This window comes from Panthera onca, chromosome A1, assembly GCF_046562875.1.
Source record: "Panthera onca isolate mPanOnc1 chromosome A1, mPanOnc1 haplotype 2, whole genome shotgun sequence".
Lineage (NCBI taxonomy): Eukaryota > Metazoa > Chordata > Mammalia > Carnivora > Felidae > Panthera > Panthera onca.
In genome coordinates, this window is record NC_138339.1 from 27,070,544 (window position 1) to 27,085,552 (window position 15,009).

Sequence of the window (15,009 nt, forward strand, 5' to 3'; positions counted from 1 at the left end):
CAAGACAGCAAGTAGTCAAGCTGCAAGTTAAGATCAAAGAAACCTTTGAGGACACCAATCAGAGAGCTATCTCCAGAGACCAGAGAAGCTATCTGCCCTATCTTTGAGCCGACACCAAAAGAACAATGCCACCCTGATGAGACCATTTTTTAAAAAGGTGAAAGAGACCATATTTACATATGGTCATACTGACATATATATATATGGGTATATTCTACACATACATATATAATGGGTATGTTTACATACTCTACTTAATGCTTAATTTCACACCAATACAACTTCTTCCATGTCCGTTTATTATAAGTACGATATTTATTAATATGTTTCTCTTTTTCTCCTAGCATATATGGCCCTCCTCTACCCAGAAACTAGACCAAAATAGGTGCATTTCTTTACAGTTCTTCTCTGGGATATTTTTTGTTGGTTGATTGGTTTGGTTTGATTTCTAATACACCCCTTCACTGAGAATGACACTTTTTCCCAAATTTCAGCTTTATTTAGGTGCCTCCTTCTGGCTGTCCACTTTCTATGGGCTCAGAAATTTGTCCCCAGTTGCTCACAAACGGATTCTTAAAATCCAGAGTATAGAGCTCCAGGAAACTATCATCTTTGTCTCTAGCATTTGGTTAACCTCTGCTGTCTGCATTCCCATCTTTCTCCCCTGTCCCTCCTCTCCCTCCTCCTCCTCCTCCTCCTCCTCCTCCTCCTCCTCCTCCTCCTTCTTCTTCTTCTTTTAACCTCTGAAAGCTTTGTTCATGTTCATCTCCACTCTACTATCTGTATTTAAAGAAAAAAGATTTTTTAAAGCTCTTTGTCCAGAATTTTAAAGTTCCCCATACTGTAGGGGAAGGATTTCCCCTAAGGATTTAGAGGCTAAGGATTTCTTAGGGCTAAGGATTTCTTGTCTATCATATTTTGTGTTCTTTTTCATGGTGAAATTCAGCCCCACTATATTTACAAATATAGTGTATTGAGTTTACAAAAATGTTTTTGTAAAGTAGGAAACGCTATAGGGTGTGGAGTTTCCCAATGTGTTATAAGAATCTGGTTTCCTAAAGAGTCTAAAGGCACTGGAGGCACTGAATGTATCATCCTTTTTTAGGCTTCAGTGACACATACACTTGACACAAGAAACAAATTACAGTCGCAGGGGACATTATATCTGCTGCAATCATGGATCACTTTACTCTTGTGACAACTGCCAAAAAGATAGATTGCAGTTTGCTTTTTTTCTAGTAAAGGTCAAGATGATATTATTATTGTTATGAACCAAAGGCAGGATTTTATCTATTCTCAAATGTAGCAAATAAATGGATTGTCTTAGCTCAAAGTTCCGTGTTTATCTTCTGCGTGGGTCATCCTGCTGGCATGGACAGCATCTCCCTGAGGGGGAAGGCTTTCTTTATAAGGGAGAACTGGACCAGTGCCTCAGTCACTGTGTTAACTCAGCACTCAGCATTGAGCCTGGTGTCTTCTAATATGCAGTAAGTGTCTGCTGAGTGAGTATACGGATTCATTTGCTTAATATTTATTTGTGGAGCTGGGATGTTACATAGAGCATTAAACAAAACAAAAAAAGTGTTCGCATTTTAGTGAACCTAATCTGAATTTCATTATTCATTCATTCCAACTTCTATACTTTGCTCAACATATTTACTCACTTCCAACCCCCAGTCCCCAAAGTAGAGTGCTAACAACAAATCACGCATCAAAATCGGGCAAATTTTGTTTCCTGAAGGAAATGCTATTCTGAACAAAGGTGCCCTCCTGCTCCGAAGGGACCAGGGAAACCACAAAGTAATGAGGCACTCCCATTTCAGCTCTCAAATTTCTTGGAAACTATGACAGAAAGTGGAATTTGGCGTAATTTTTTTTCTTTAATCCACTTTATTGTAATAATTTTCTATGTTATTTTTGTAGTTAGAAAAATAAACTTTAGGGGCGCCTGGGTGGCGCAGTCGGTTGAGCCTCCGACTTCAGCCAGGTCACGATCTCGCGGTCCGTGAGTTCGAGCCCCGCGTCAGGCTCTGGGCTGATGGCTTGGAGCCTGGAGCCTGTTTCCGATTCTGTGTCTCCCTCTCTCTCTGCCCCTCCCCCGTTCATGCTCTGTCTCTGTCCCAAAAATAAATAAAAAACGTTGAAAAAAAAATTAAAAAAAAAAAAAAAAGAAAAATAAACTTTAAAAAATGTGAAGACACTTGGGGCACCTGGGTGGCTCAGTCGGTTGAGTGTCTGACTTCAACTCAGGTCATGATCTTGCAGTCTGTGAGTTCCAGCCCTGTGTTGGGCTCTGTGCTGACAGCTCAGAGCCTGGAGCCTGCTTCCAATTCTGCATCTCCCTCTGTCTCTGCCCCTCCCCCACTCATGCTCTGTCTCTCTCTCTCTCTCTTTCTGTCAAAAATAAACATTAAATTTTTTTTTAATATGAAGACCCTTTACTTTGATATTCTTCACATTTATAATTTAATAGCAGCATTTTTTTCTGAGTTCTTTATCCAATTCTCTTGTTAATGTTTGCCTTTTTAACTAAGTAACCAGAAGCTATTCTCCCCAATCATTTAAAATGACTCTCTAGCAACAGCAATCACACAGTAACCTATGTAATTATTGAGAAATATAAATCTACCCAATTTGTATATTCATTCATTTTCTGGTTCTCCAAAGAAAGGAAAATTGACTAGGGTGGGGGAAGATGCAAACTTAAGGAGGAAAAAAAAAAGGAATTATTCCCTCTAAGTTAGCAGCCATTCTTCTATGAAGGCATGTGATGGCAAAGAGCTTTGAAAATGGGAGCCAGTAGTTTGTTAAGGAACTAGAGACACATGAGGTAAACAGGAAGACATTGAACTTAGCCAGATAAACACACTTCTGGAGCACTGGAAAGAACACTATGGTCCAGGGAAGCCCAGGACAATCCATAGGCCACCAGCCACATGTGGCGCCAGAGCATTTGAAATGTGCTGTTCGTGTAAAACACACCCTGGATTTCAAAGAGTTAGTATAAAAAGAGAGAGAGAGAGAGAGAGAAAGAAAGAAAGAAAGAAAGAAAGAAAGAAAGAAAGAAAGAGAAAGAAAGAGAAAGAAAGAAAGAAAGAAAGAAAAAGAAAGAAAGAAAGAAAAAGAAAGAAAGAAAGAAAGAGAAAGAAAGAAAAAGAAAGAGAAAGAAAAAGAAAGAGAAAGAAAGAAAGAAAGAAAGAAAGAAAGAAAGAAAGAAAGAAAGAAAATGTAAACTATCACATTAACAATTAACATTACATGTTGAAATGATATACTGGATATTGTGGGCTAAGAAAATTATTAAAATAAACTTTGTCTGTTTCTTTTTATGTTTTTTTTCTCTTTGGCTTCTACAAAATTGAGCACGACATATGTGATGTACATTAGATTTTTATTGCATAGAACTTCTTTAGAGCTCAAGACCCTTGGTTATTAATCCAGGGTCTCCTAATTATTTGTCCCAAGTTTACCTCACAGAACTGCTTTATAGAAGGAGTACATTATAACGTGGGGGGAACATCAAGTATGATACCCTCCACATACTGGAGTCATAAGTGTTATTTTGTTTTCCTCTATCTTATCTGCAACTCAAGATATAATATTTGTGATAGGTCAAAACCTCATTCCTCTTGTTTTCCATTAAATTTATTTAGTTTCACTGATTGGGGAGAGCCATGACTTTAACCAGCCTGGCTGCCTCATCCCTGTCCTCACCTTATGAGACATCTTTGTTCCTCATGCACTAGAGCACAATGACAAGGAAGCAGCATTAGGAGGCAAGTGACTTTACTTATTCTTTTTTTCCGTGCTTTTTTTAGGAGAGGGAGAGAGATCAGATAGTTCTGACACTTAGATTTATTCTAAAAAATGACTTCCTGTCCATTAACAGATAAACAGATAAACAAAATGCAGTGTATACATACAATGGAATGTTATTCAGCATTCTGACACCTGCTACAGCATAAAGGAGACTTGAGGACTTTACGCTAAATGAAATAAGCAGTCATCAGAGGACAAATACTGCAGGAAGCCCCGTACAGGAGGCACCTAGAGTAGTCAAATTCATACAGACAGATAACTGAATGGTGGTTGCCAAGGGCTCCCAGCGGAGGGAAAGTGTGAGGACCTATTGTCTGATTGGTATACAGTTTCAGTTTGGAAAGATGAAAATGGTTCTGGAGATGGATGGATAGTGGTGATGGTTGCCCAACAATGGGACGGTGTAGTTTATTTTATATAGATTTTACCATAATTAAAAAACGAAGTAAAAAAAAAGGTAACCTCCGTGGTAGATGATGGATGTTCAAGTGAACACCGTTCCACCCAACCTCCTGCACTTTCTATGGCCACATCAACAAGTCCCAGAGTGACCTTTAGGTCCCTAAGGAGACTTCAGCACCAATCACTGTTTCACAATCACTAAAGTGTGCTTACTAAGGCATTAACATTTCGACAAGTACAGCTGTCAAAGTAAGACTTTTCTAAATAAACTTTAACATTTTAATTAGCCAGAAATTCCATTTTCCAATACAAATGAGGTTTGGCAATAATGTTAAGTTAAAAGTTTTCCCTGAAATTTTCCGGGGCTTTTGTCTGCAGCCTTGCTGGTCCCACCGTCCGTGATTTTTTCCCCTTGTCCTAGAGCTACAATCCGCCCATCACTGCAAGACAAGCTGGTTTTGGCTGAACCTTTATGCCTCTGCCCACTTCTGCCCTCTTGAGGCTATTAAAAGATTTCTAGGCAGCTCTTTTTGGCTTTATATTGTCAACTGGAGATGTGTCCTTTGTAGATGGGCTTGCTTTGTTAGACTATGTTTCAAACGTACAATTTTTCCTCTCTAATCTTCCACCTAACTCCTTGTTTACACAAGAAGGGGACTCTGTCATACCTCTTTCCACATACACTCCTCTCTGAGATGTTGCTTTGGGCCCCCCAGCTTTAGAGATAGAAAATCTGGAATTTTCTCAAAAATAGGGTAGTAAATTCAATTTGTATACAGATCTTCCTTGACTTACAATGGGGTTATGTCCCAATGAACCCATCATAAGTTGAAAATATCATTAAGTTGAAAATACATTTAATACACCTTACTGAACATCATAGCTTAACCTAGCCTACCTTAAACATGCTCAGAATACTTCGACGAGCCTACAGTAAGGCCAAATCATCTAACACAACCTATTTTATAATAAAGCATTGACTATCTCATGTAATTTATTGAACGGTACTGAACGTGAAAACAGCATGGTTGTACGGGTATAGAAGGTTGTAGGTGTATTTAGGCTGTTACCCCTAGTGGTGGCGTGGCTGACTGCGAGTTGTGGCTCCCTGAGCTTCACTTAGGGGTGACAAAAATGTTCTAAAGTTGACTATGGTAATGGTAGAACCACTCTGTGAATATACTAAAAGCCATTGAATTGTACACTTTAAATAAGTGAATTATATTTATTTGAATTATGTCTCAACAAAGCTGTCATTTTTTAAAAAGCCTATGTGAAGAAGATGAAAAAACAAGCTGCAGACTGGAAGAAAATATTTGTAAACCACATATCCAACAAAAGACTGGTATAAAAAAATACATAAGGAATTCTCAAAACTCAATAGTAACCAAAAATCAAATTAAAAATGAGCAAAAGTACTCTCAACAATAGCCAAATTATAGAAAGAGCCTAAATGTCCATCAACTGATGAATGGATAAAGAAATTGTGGTTTATATACACAATGGAGTACTACGTGGCAATGACAAAGAATGAAATATGGCCCTTTGTAGCAACATGGATGGAACTGGAGATTGTTATGCTAAGTGAAATAAGCCATACAGAGAAAGACAGATACCATATGGTTTCACTCTTATGTGGATCCTGAGAAACTTAACAGAAACCCATGGAGGAGAGGAAGGAAAAAAAAGGGGGTTAGAGTGGAAGACAGCCAAAGCATAAGAGACTCTTAAAAACTGAGAACAAACTGAGGGTTGATGGGGGGGTGGGAGGGCGGGGAAGGTGGGTGATGGGTATTGAGGAGGGCACCTTTTGGGATGAGCACTGGGTGTTGTATGGAAACCAATTTGACAATAAACTTCATATATTGAAAAAAAAAAAGAATGACTAAAAATGAGCAAAAGAGTGGAGCCTGGGTCGCTCAGTCAGTTAACTATCCAACTTCGGCTCAGGTCATGATCTCATGCATGGTTCATGGATTCCAGCCCCGCGTCAGGCTCGGTGCTGACAGCTTGGAGCCTGGAGCCTGCTTAGGATTCTGTGTCTCTTCTCCCTCTGCCCCTCCCCCCACTTGTGCTCTGTTTCTCTCTCAAAAACATTAATTTTTTTTTTTTTTTTAATGAGCAAAAGACAGAAACAAACATTTCACTGATGAAGACATACGGATATCAAAAAAGCACATGAAAAGATGTCCAACATTACCTATTGGGGAGATGAAACTTAATGAGATAGCACTACAAGGAGATAGCACTACATATCTATCAAGAATGCTAAAATTAGGGGCACTGGGTGGCTCAGTCGGTTAGGCATCCGACTTCGGCTCAGGTCACGATCTCACGGTCCATGAGTTTGAGCCCCGCATCGGGCTCTGTGCTGACAGCTCGGAGCCTGGAGCCTGTTTCAGATTCTGTGTCTCCCTCTCTCTCTGACTCTCCCCCATTCATGCTCTGTCTCTCTCTGTCTCAAAAATAAATAAACAGTTAAAAAAAAAAAAAGAATGCTAAAATTAAAGGGACACCTGGGTGGCTCTGTCGGTTAAGCATCCAAATCTTAGATCTGAGCTCAGGTCTCCATCTCAGGGTTGTGAGCTTAGGGTCCGCATTAGGCTCTGCTCTGGGCATGAAGCCTACTTGATTTAAAAAAAGAATGCTAAAATTAAAAATAGCGACAGTATCACTATTGTGATATTGGATGCGGAGCAAGTAGATCACTTATGCACAACTGGTGGGGATATAAGATGGTATAGCCAGTCTAGAAAACACTTTGGCAGTTTCTTATAAAACTACATGTGCAATTGCTATGTGACATAGAACTGTACTCTTGGGCATTTATCCTAGAGAAATGGGAACTTATGTTAACCCAAAACCAGTACACAATGTGTAGAACAACTTTTCTTTTTTTAAAAAAAAAAATTTAATGTTTTATTTTTGAGAGAAAGAGAAACAGAGCATAAGTAGGGGAGGGGGCAGAGAGAGAGAGAGAGAGAGAGGGAAGCAGGCTCCAGGCTCCAAGCTGTCAGCACAGAGCCTGACGAGCAGCTTGAACCTACGAACTGAAAGATCATGACCTGCGAAGTCAGATGCTCAACAGACTGAGCCACCCAGGAGCCCCTAGAGCAACTTTATTTCTCATAGCCAATAACTAGACACCATCCAGCTGTTCTTCCATATGTGAAAGTTTAAATAAATTATGGTTACATACATATCCTGGAATACCACTCAGCACTGAATGTCTAGGGAATTATGTTGAGTGAAAAAAATCAATCCCAAAAGGTTACATACTGTATCATTCCACGTACAGAACATTTCAAAATGAAAAAAAAATTAGAAAATTTTTGAACTGCTTGCGGTTTGCCAGAGGTTAGGAATGAGGGATGGGGAGCATGGTGGTGAGGGAGGTGGTGTGGTTATGAAAGAGCAACATGAGAGATTCTTGTGGGGAAAGAGCTATTCAGTATCCCAACAGTGTTGGTAGATGCATAAAACCACACACGTAGTAAAACTGTGTAGAACTAATATCACACATAAACACAAATACATAAGTACACGAGTACAAGAAAGTTGGGAGAATCTGAATAAGATCACTGGGTTATGTCCATGTCAATATCCTGATTATGATATTGTACTATTGCTTTGTAAGATGTTACCCTTGGGGTAAATTGGGATCTTGTCCTATTGTATCTTACAACTGTATGTGAAGCTACAATTATCTCAGTAAAAACTTCATTAAAATAAAATAAATTCTTTGTCTGAACTCACACAGTAGTAGCAAAAGCAAAAACTAATCTTCAATCTCCCAATTCCTAGTCCAGAGTCAGTGACTCGCCTCTACACCTCTGGCTCAGACAGCCCTTCTGAGCTCCTGATCTGTGTTTCCTGCTTGAGTGGACTTAGCACCAGGAAGAGCAACCTCTGAGGAATGGAGGTAGGGTAGGGAAAGGGAAAGTGTCTAACAACAAAGGCATGCATGATATAATCCCAGGAATGGGAATTAGAGATGTGTGCATAAATAAATAAAAACACATAAGATAAAGTTAATCAAATACAGTTAGTCTGGGGCGCCCAGGTGGCTCAGTCATTTGAGCATCCGACTCTTGATTTCAGCTCAGGTCAATCCCAGGGTCATGGGATGGAGCTCTGCGTCAGGCTCCAGGCTGAGCAAGGAGCCTGCTTGAGATTCTCTATCTCTCTCCCCCGTCCCTCTCCCCTGCTTGCACATTCCCTCTCTCTCTAAAAAAAATTTTTAGGGGCACCTGGGTGGCTCAGTCTGTTAAGCATCCAACTTCGGCTCAGGTGATGAGCTCCCAATTCGTGGGGTCAAGCACTGCATCGGGTTCTGTGCTGACAGCTCAGAGCCTGGAGCCTGCTTCAGATATTGTGTTTCTCTCTCTCTGCCCCTCCCCCAGTTGCGTTCTCTCTCTCTCTCTCTCTCTCTCTCTCTCTCTCAAAAATAAATAAAACATTAAAAGTTTTTTTAAAAATTTTTTAAAAATGCAATTAGCCTATAAAAAGGCTTAGTTAGGTCATTACCTTTTGGGGAATTTCTCCAGATTTTGCTTCCCAACGTCCAACCACCCTTAGCACCCTCATCTTCTGGTGTTCCTGGAGAGGCAAGACTGTTGCTGTCTTCCAAAATCTGTTCTTCCTTCCTTCCTTCCTTACTAGCTGGGTCTGTGGCTGCCTGGCTCCTCCTTTTATTAAGTGTGACCCAGATACCACCTTATACCTGTCAGAATAGCTAACATTAACAACTCAGGCAACAACTGATGTTGGTGAGGATGCAGAGAAAGAGGATCTCTTTTGCATTGTTGGTGGGAATGCAAGCTGGTGCAGCCACTCTGGAAAACAGTATGGAGGTTCCTCAAAAAACTAAAAATAGAACTACCCTACGACCTAGCAATTGCACTACTAGGCATTTACCCACGGGATACAGGTGTGCTGTTTCAAAGGGACACATGCACCCCCGTGTTTATAGCAGCACTAGCAACAATAGCCAAAGTATGGAAAGAGCCCAAATGTCCATTGATGGATGAATGGATAAGAAGATGTGGTATATATACACAATGAATTATTACTCGGCAATCAAAAGAATGAAATCTTGCCATTCGCAACTACGTGGATGTAACTGGAGGGTATTGTGCTAAGTGAAATTAGTCAGTCAGGGAAAGACAAATATCATATGACTTCACTCATATGAGGACTTTAAGAGACAAAACAGATGAACATAAGGGAAGAGAAGCAAAAATAATATAAAAACAGAGAGGGGGACAAAAGAGAAGAGACTCTTAAGTATAGAGAATAAGCAGAGGGTTGCTGGAGGGGTTGTGTGAGGGGGATGGGCTAAATGGGTAAGGGGCATTAAAGAATCTACTCCTGAAATCATAGTTTCACTATATGCTAACTAATTTGAATGTAAATTTTAAAAAATAAAAAATAAAATTATAAATAAATAAATAAACGTTAAAAATTAAAAAAAAAAAAAGTATGACCCAATGAGCTCTAGCTGCATGCATTGTGGACCATACAGACCATTGTCTATTTCTTTCTTTTGAGCTTTCTTTGAAACTCAAAAGGGAATAGCATTGACAACCACCCCACCTGTCCCAGCACATCCCCTAGGAGCAGATCTGGGTCAGTAAGAAGTTATCCAAATGTGGACGTGTAGAATTACTAAGAAGCCCTCCTCGTATTTTATATGTTTAAAATATAAAGTAAGATTAAACAAAATTAAGAAGGTCATCCAGGCCGTGGCAAAGGTGCTCTGTGATTGCCATACAAAGTGGGAGCAAGCCCCAAGACTTGACCTTCCAAATAACCACTCTCAGAGTCGGCAATCAGGGCAGGGACTCTAGTGTTCCAAATCCTTTACCAACTGGAGACTTAATTTGTGGGGATAAAATTTGAAGATACACACCACCTAACCACGGGCACAATACCTTCTGTCTGAAGCCATTTGAAATGAACATGGAAAATCTCCCAAAGCCACAAAGCCCCCAAATCCCTATCATTTTTCTTTTTCGAGTTTCCTGTCAATGTCAACTTAAAGGATAGTGACAGCCACCAATGACAACATTTCAAGGATTTTTGTAGTGCATGCACTGGATCAAATGGATTTTCTGGGCATTCACAGATGGCTAAAAACAGATTAAAGTCTCCCATAACCTATCCCACAGAAAAAGTGTTATCAACGCTACGCTAAATGACTTTGTTCATAGAACCTTCATGAGCACAAAGTTCAACCTGATACATAACTAGGACTGCATTCTCCCCTTCTGCACTCCAAATAATAAAGACATTGATAGTAATTATAGTAATTATTTACAGTAATTATTTATTGTAATTATAAACAGCAACTTCCAGCATTTGTTCTAGAATCAGCCCTGCTTCATACAGGATACTCTCTTTTGCTACAGTATAGCATGGCATTGATGATTATCATGAGTCTGTGAAGATCAATACATGCCTTCTCAATCATCACAGAAATCCTTGTGCCCATCTGAGTTCCCCTATTGAATCATCTTCTGCGTTTTTAAATGCTGAGGATACACGGTGGCACAGATAAGAGTGTAAGTCAAACAGACGGTGGAGTTTGCCTGAACCCTTCATCAGCTAATGTTCTGTACAAAATAGAGCTTCATGTGAACTTACCAACACAAAAGCAGTGCTAGAAGTGCCTGTGAGTGGTGAATGGCACTGAGTCTATTTTTCACCTTAGTCCCCTCAAACCTTCCCAGGTGAGAGTTGTTTGCTTTTACGAGCCCACTATGCATTTCTATTGAGATCACAGAGTTTCCCTAGTTGCTTTTCATGGTACTGTTGCAATTTGGAGGGGCTGGTGGTTTTGATGTTGGTTCAGTGGAATCAATGAACTGAAACCTGCAGTTTTGCAATGATGTTGGCAAATGACTTAAGTTTTCTGTCTGTAAAGAAGGCTAACAGCACGATCTACTTCAGGGCTATGTCCAGCACAGAGCCTGATATCTAATAGATGATAGAGACGAAATTGGTAACTCCTCCTTTCCTGAATTCAAGAACTTCGCTCCTTTTGAAACTACCCAATATCTCTTTTCTCCTGCCTATGTAATTTCCCAGCCCATCCCCTTATGCTCTCAGAACTCCATCCCCACCAGCCTCACTCTGATTCTCGAATATATCCTGCTGTCTCACCTTAGAGTCTCTACATTTATATAGTGTTTGTTCTACCTCACACTCTCTTTCTTTCCTTCTTCATCTCACTGACTCCAGTCTTTCTTCAGCTCTCAGCTCAAAGGTCTCTCCTCATGGACCCTTACCCAACCTCCCTAACTGAAATAACCCCCACACCCCCATAAAGGTGCTCACGTGCCACAAGTTACTCCCTTTTCAAGCACTTAACACACTTGTAATTTTACATTTATTTGAGTGTTTTTACATTAATGTCAATCTCCACCATTAGACTATAGGTGCTCTGAAAGCAAAAACTACATTTGAAGGCAAGGACTGCACCTTTTTTTGGGGGGGGGGGGCTTTTTTAACTTTTCATGTTTTGCATCAAAACATCTGCAGAAATAGTATTGAGAGGTACTGTATACGCTTCACCCAGCTTCCCCATATGTTAATATCTTATCTGATTATAATATAACTGTCAAAGCCAGGAAATTAATACCGTTACCTAATCCACAGACACTATAAAATTTGGCAAGGACCAGTGGACGTTCTTCATCTATTGTAGGCTCTGATACAGAATCCCACGTTACACCGAGCTGCCGTGTTTCCTTAGTGTCCTCCAATCTCACAGAGCAATTCAGGTCTGTCTTTCACGATGGTGGCACTTTCAGACAGACCCAGCCAGTTATTCTGGTTTCTTTAGGAGTAAATCAGAGTATGTTTTTTTGGCAAAAATATCACAGACATGACACCATGCCTTTCCAGTGCATCATATCATATCAAGAGATACATGATATCCATATATCTCATTATTGATGATGCTAACTTCTATCACTCGATTAGGACGTTATCTGCCAATTTTCTCTACTGTAAAGTTACTATTCGTCCTTTCACCACTATTTTTTCTATTATTTATTTATAACAGTTAGGGCTTATGAATATTTGTTTTGTTCTATAGATTCATTATATAACTTAATATTATCATTTGTTTTATTGTTTAAATTGTCCCAGCTTTGGGCATTGGGGGGTTCCTTCAAGTTGGCTCTGCGTACTTCCAATATGTCCAACATTTTAAATGGTTCCTTGAGCACCCTAAACACTCCCAGTTCATCTTGTATTTTCTCTGCCCTAGAGATAGAATCAATCACTTTATCAACAAACCCAGGTTCCTTTTATTGGAGAATGGTATTAGAAACCATGATTTGGGTGCTAGGTGTATTTGTTGCTACTGGAATGTCACATGCTTTCCCAGCAGACAGAGCTGGGAAATAAATGTATGCACACATATGTATACACATATTTATACCAACATCTGTATCTATGTGCCTATTAATCAATCTAACCATCCACCTATCTGTCTATCTCTTAAAAACCATGAATTCATACTAATGCCTCTGGGTATCCAACATCAAAGAATTTACCTTAGCCTTCTTTCTTTTTCTTTATAGCTTCCTTTTCAGGTTTCTTCATTGAGAAACCTGGTTCTTATTATCCACAATAAATTTACTAATTTCTCAGTCTCCCCAAGAATGTAGTTTCAGAACTGCTAACTTGTAACGCTGTGAAAAACAAGTTTACTAACTAGAGTACAGTATTTCTCTAGTTTTTTTTTTTTTTGGTCGTTAGCCTTAAAACGGTCAAAACACTGTTTTCTTGTATTAGGTTAGTTCTTTTCTTCCGCACCCACGTCACTGTAGTTATGGTGTTCATTTATAACACAGTTGAGTTCATTTGCCACTGTTTGTATTGTATTTTGGTTCCCCCCACATCCCAGTTGATTACAGTTCTTTATTTTTTTGAAAATATAAAATATAATCATGGCTTTAAAAGTCAGACTATACAAAATGGCATTCCCAGAGGAGAAAGTAAAAGGGCCTTCAGGGTCACATCACCAACAGCGTAGACAGGATGAGATCAAAGTTTGGGGCCATAAAGGGAATCAATCTACCATAAAAATAATATATAAAAATAAACAAAACAAATATTGTTTGAAAAAATGTAATAAAAAGAGCAATCCATACAAACCATTCATCCTATATTCTAACCCTAACCATATGACACTAGAAAAGTCTCTTAAACTCTCTGAGGCTAATTCTTCATCTCTGAAATGGGAATAAAATTGTGTGCTTGTCACTTCCCAGGGTTACTGTAGTACTGCAAAGATACAACAGGTATGACCATTCTGCCATCCTATGAAAAATTCTGTGTACATATTAGGAATTAGTAACTAATATTACTTCAGAATTCTTCTTAAAGATTTGCATTTTAAAAAACCATGAAATTTCTGGCGGCTCATGCAGCCTGTTAAATCACAGGTCAGATCAAGCTTCTGCTTCTTCACTCAGGTCTACACCCCAACCATCATCATAAAGAGAACCAGAGAATCTGCATATAGAAATTATCTTGATTCTAGTTTCTGTCATTGGAGCATATAGCCAAGGAGCTGAGGCCATCTGTCGGATCCCACCACAAAACATTCCAGGGGCTCACCACCTCCCTTTTCTAACCCAACTGCTAAGTCTCCCTCCTCCCTTTGATATAAACATTTATTAAGCATCTACTATGAGCTAATCGCTGTACTAGATGTTGAGAAACAGCAGTGTGCAATAATGACATAGTCCCTGGCCTCATGGAGCTTGGAATTGAATAGTGAAGAATCACCACAAACAAGTGAAGACAGTGAACTGTCTTCCAAAGCCAGAGGTTGTGATGTACCAGAAAAGACATAGATAGACTGCTGGGATAAGTGAGGCAGGGGAAGAGTGTATTCCAGCTAGACTGATAAGGAAAATACACCTCAAGGGAGGGACATCTAAGCTGAGATTCAGATGGTGAGGAGCCCATGTGCAGACACAGAGAAAGAATATTCCAGACAAAAAACAGCCAGTGTGAATTCCCATGACAAGAGCAAGTCTAGAGGGGTACTAGAAACTATCAGAAATATTGAGTGGGACACAGTGAATGTGAGGCAAGTCACATAAGAGAACATCCTGAATAGACAGGCAGGACCAGATGATACTTGGCTTTGAAAGATGACAATCACGGGGAGCCTGGGTGGCTCAGTCGGTTAAGTGTCCAACTTCGGCTCAGGTCATGATCTCACTGCTTGTGGGTTCGAGCCCCATGTCAGTCTCTGCACTGACAGCTTGGAGCCTGGAGCCTGGAGCCTGCTTCAGAGTCTGTGTCTCCCTCTCTCTCTGCCCCTCCCCTGCTCACTCTCTCTCTCAAAAGTAAACATTAAAAAATTTTTAAAAAGGATGACAACCAAAGAGGCATATTAGAAATGATGTGATCATTTTTGCCTCTTCTCTCTTGCACTGAAGCATCCAGCAAAAACTTGCACCACTTTCAAATTTCTCGTTCTGTCCCCTAAGCTGGTTTCATACTCTGACCTAGAAAACACCCTTCACATCCAAAATCCCACCTGGTGAGTAACTGACTTGTCCTACTCAAATTATTCCCAGCATCCTGAACTTTGCCCCACTTCTACACTCACCCCACCCTCCCCATCCAAATTAACATGGAACTTTCCAAGGCACATGGTTACCGATCTCAGCTGGGGGTGACAACCATTGGTAACCTGGCCCCATGGTTAGATATCATACAATTTTTACAGCTGACTTACTGTTTTGCTTTCTTTTCAAT

The 15,009-nt window shown here is 39.9% G+C and overlaps 1 protein-coding gene across 1 annotated transcript in view; it reads right to left on the minus strand.

Moving 5' to 3' along the window:
- ADAMTS12 (ADAM metallopeptidase with thrombospondin type 1 motif 12) overlaps window positions 1–15,009 on the minus strand; it is a 330,050-nt gene that overhangs the window by 149,505 nt on the left and 165,536 nt on the right. The window lies entirely within an intron of this gene.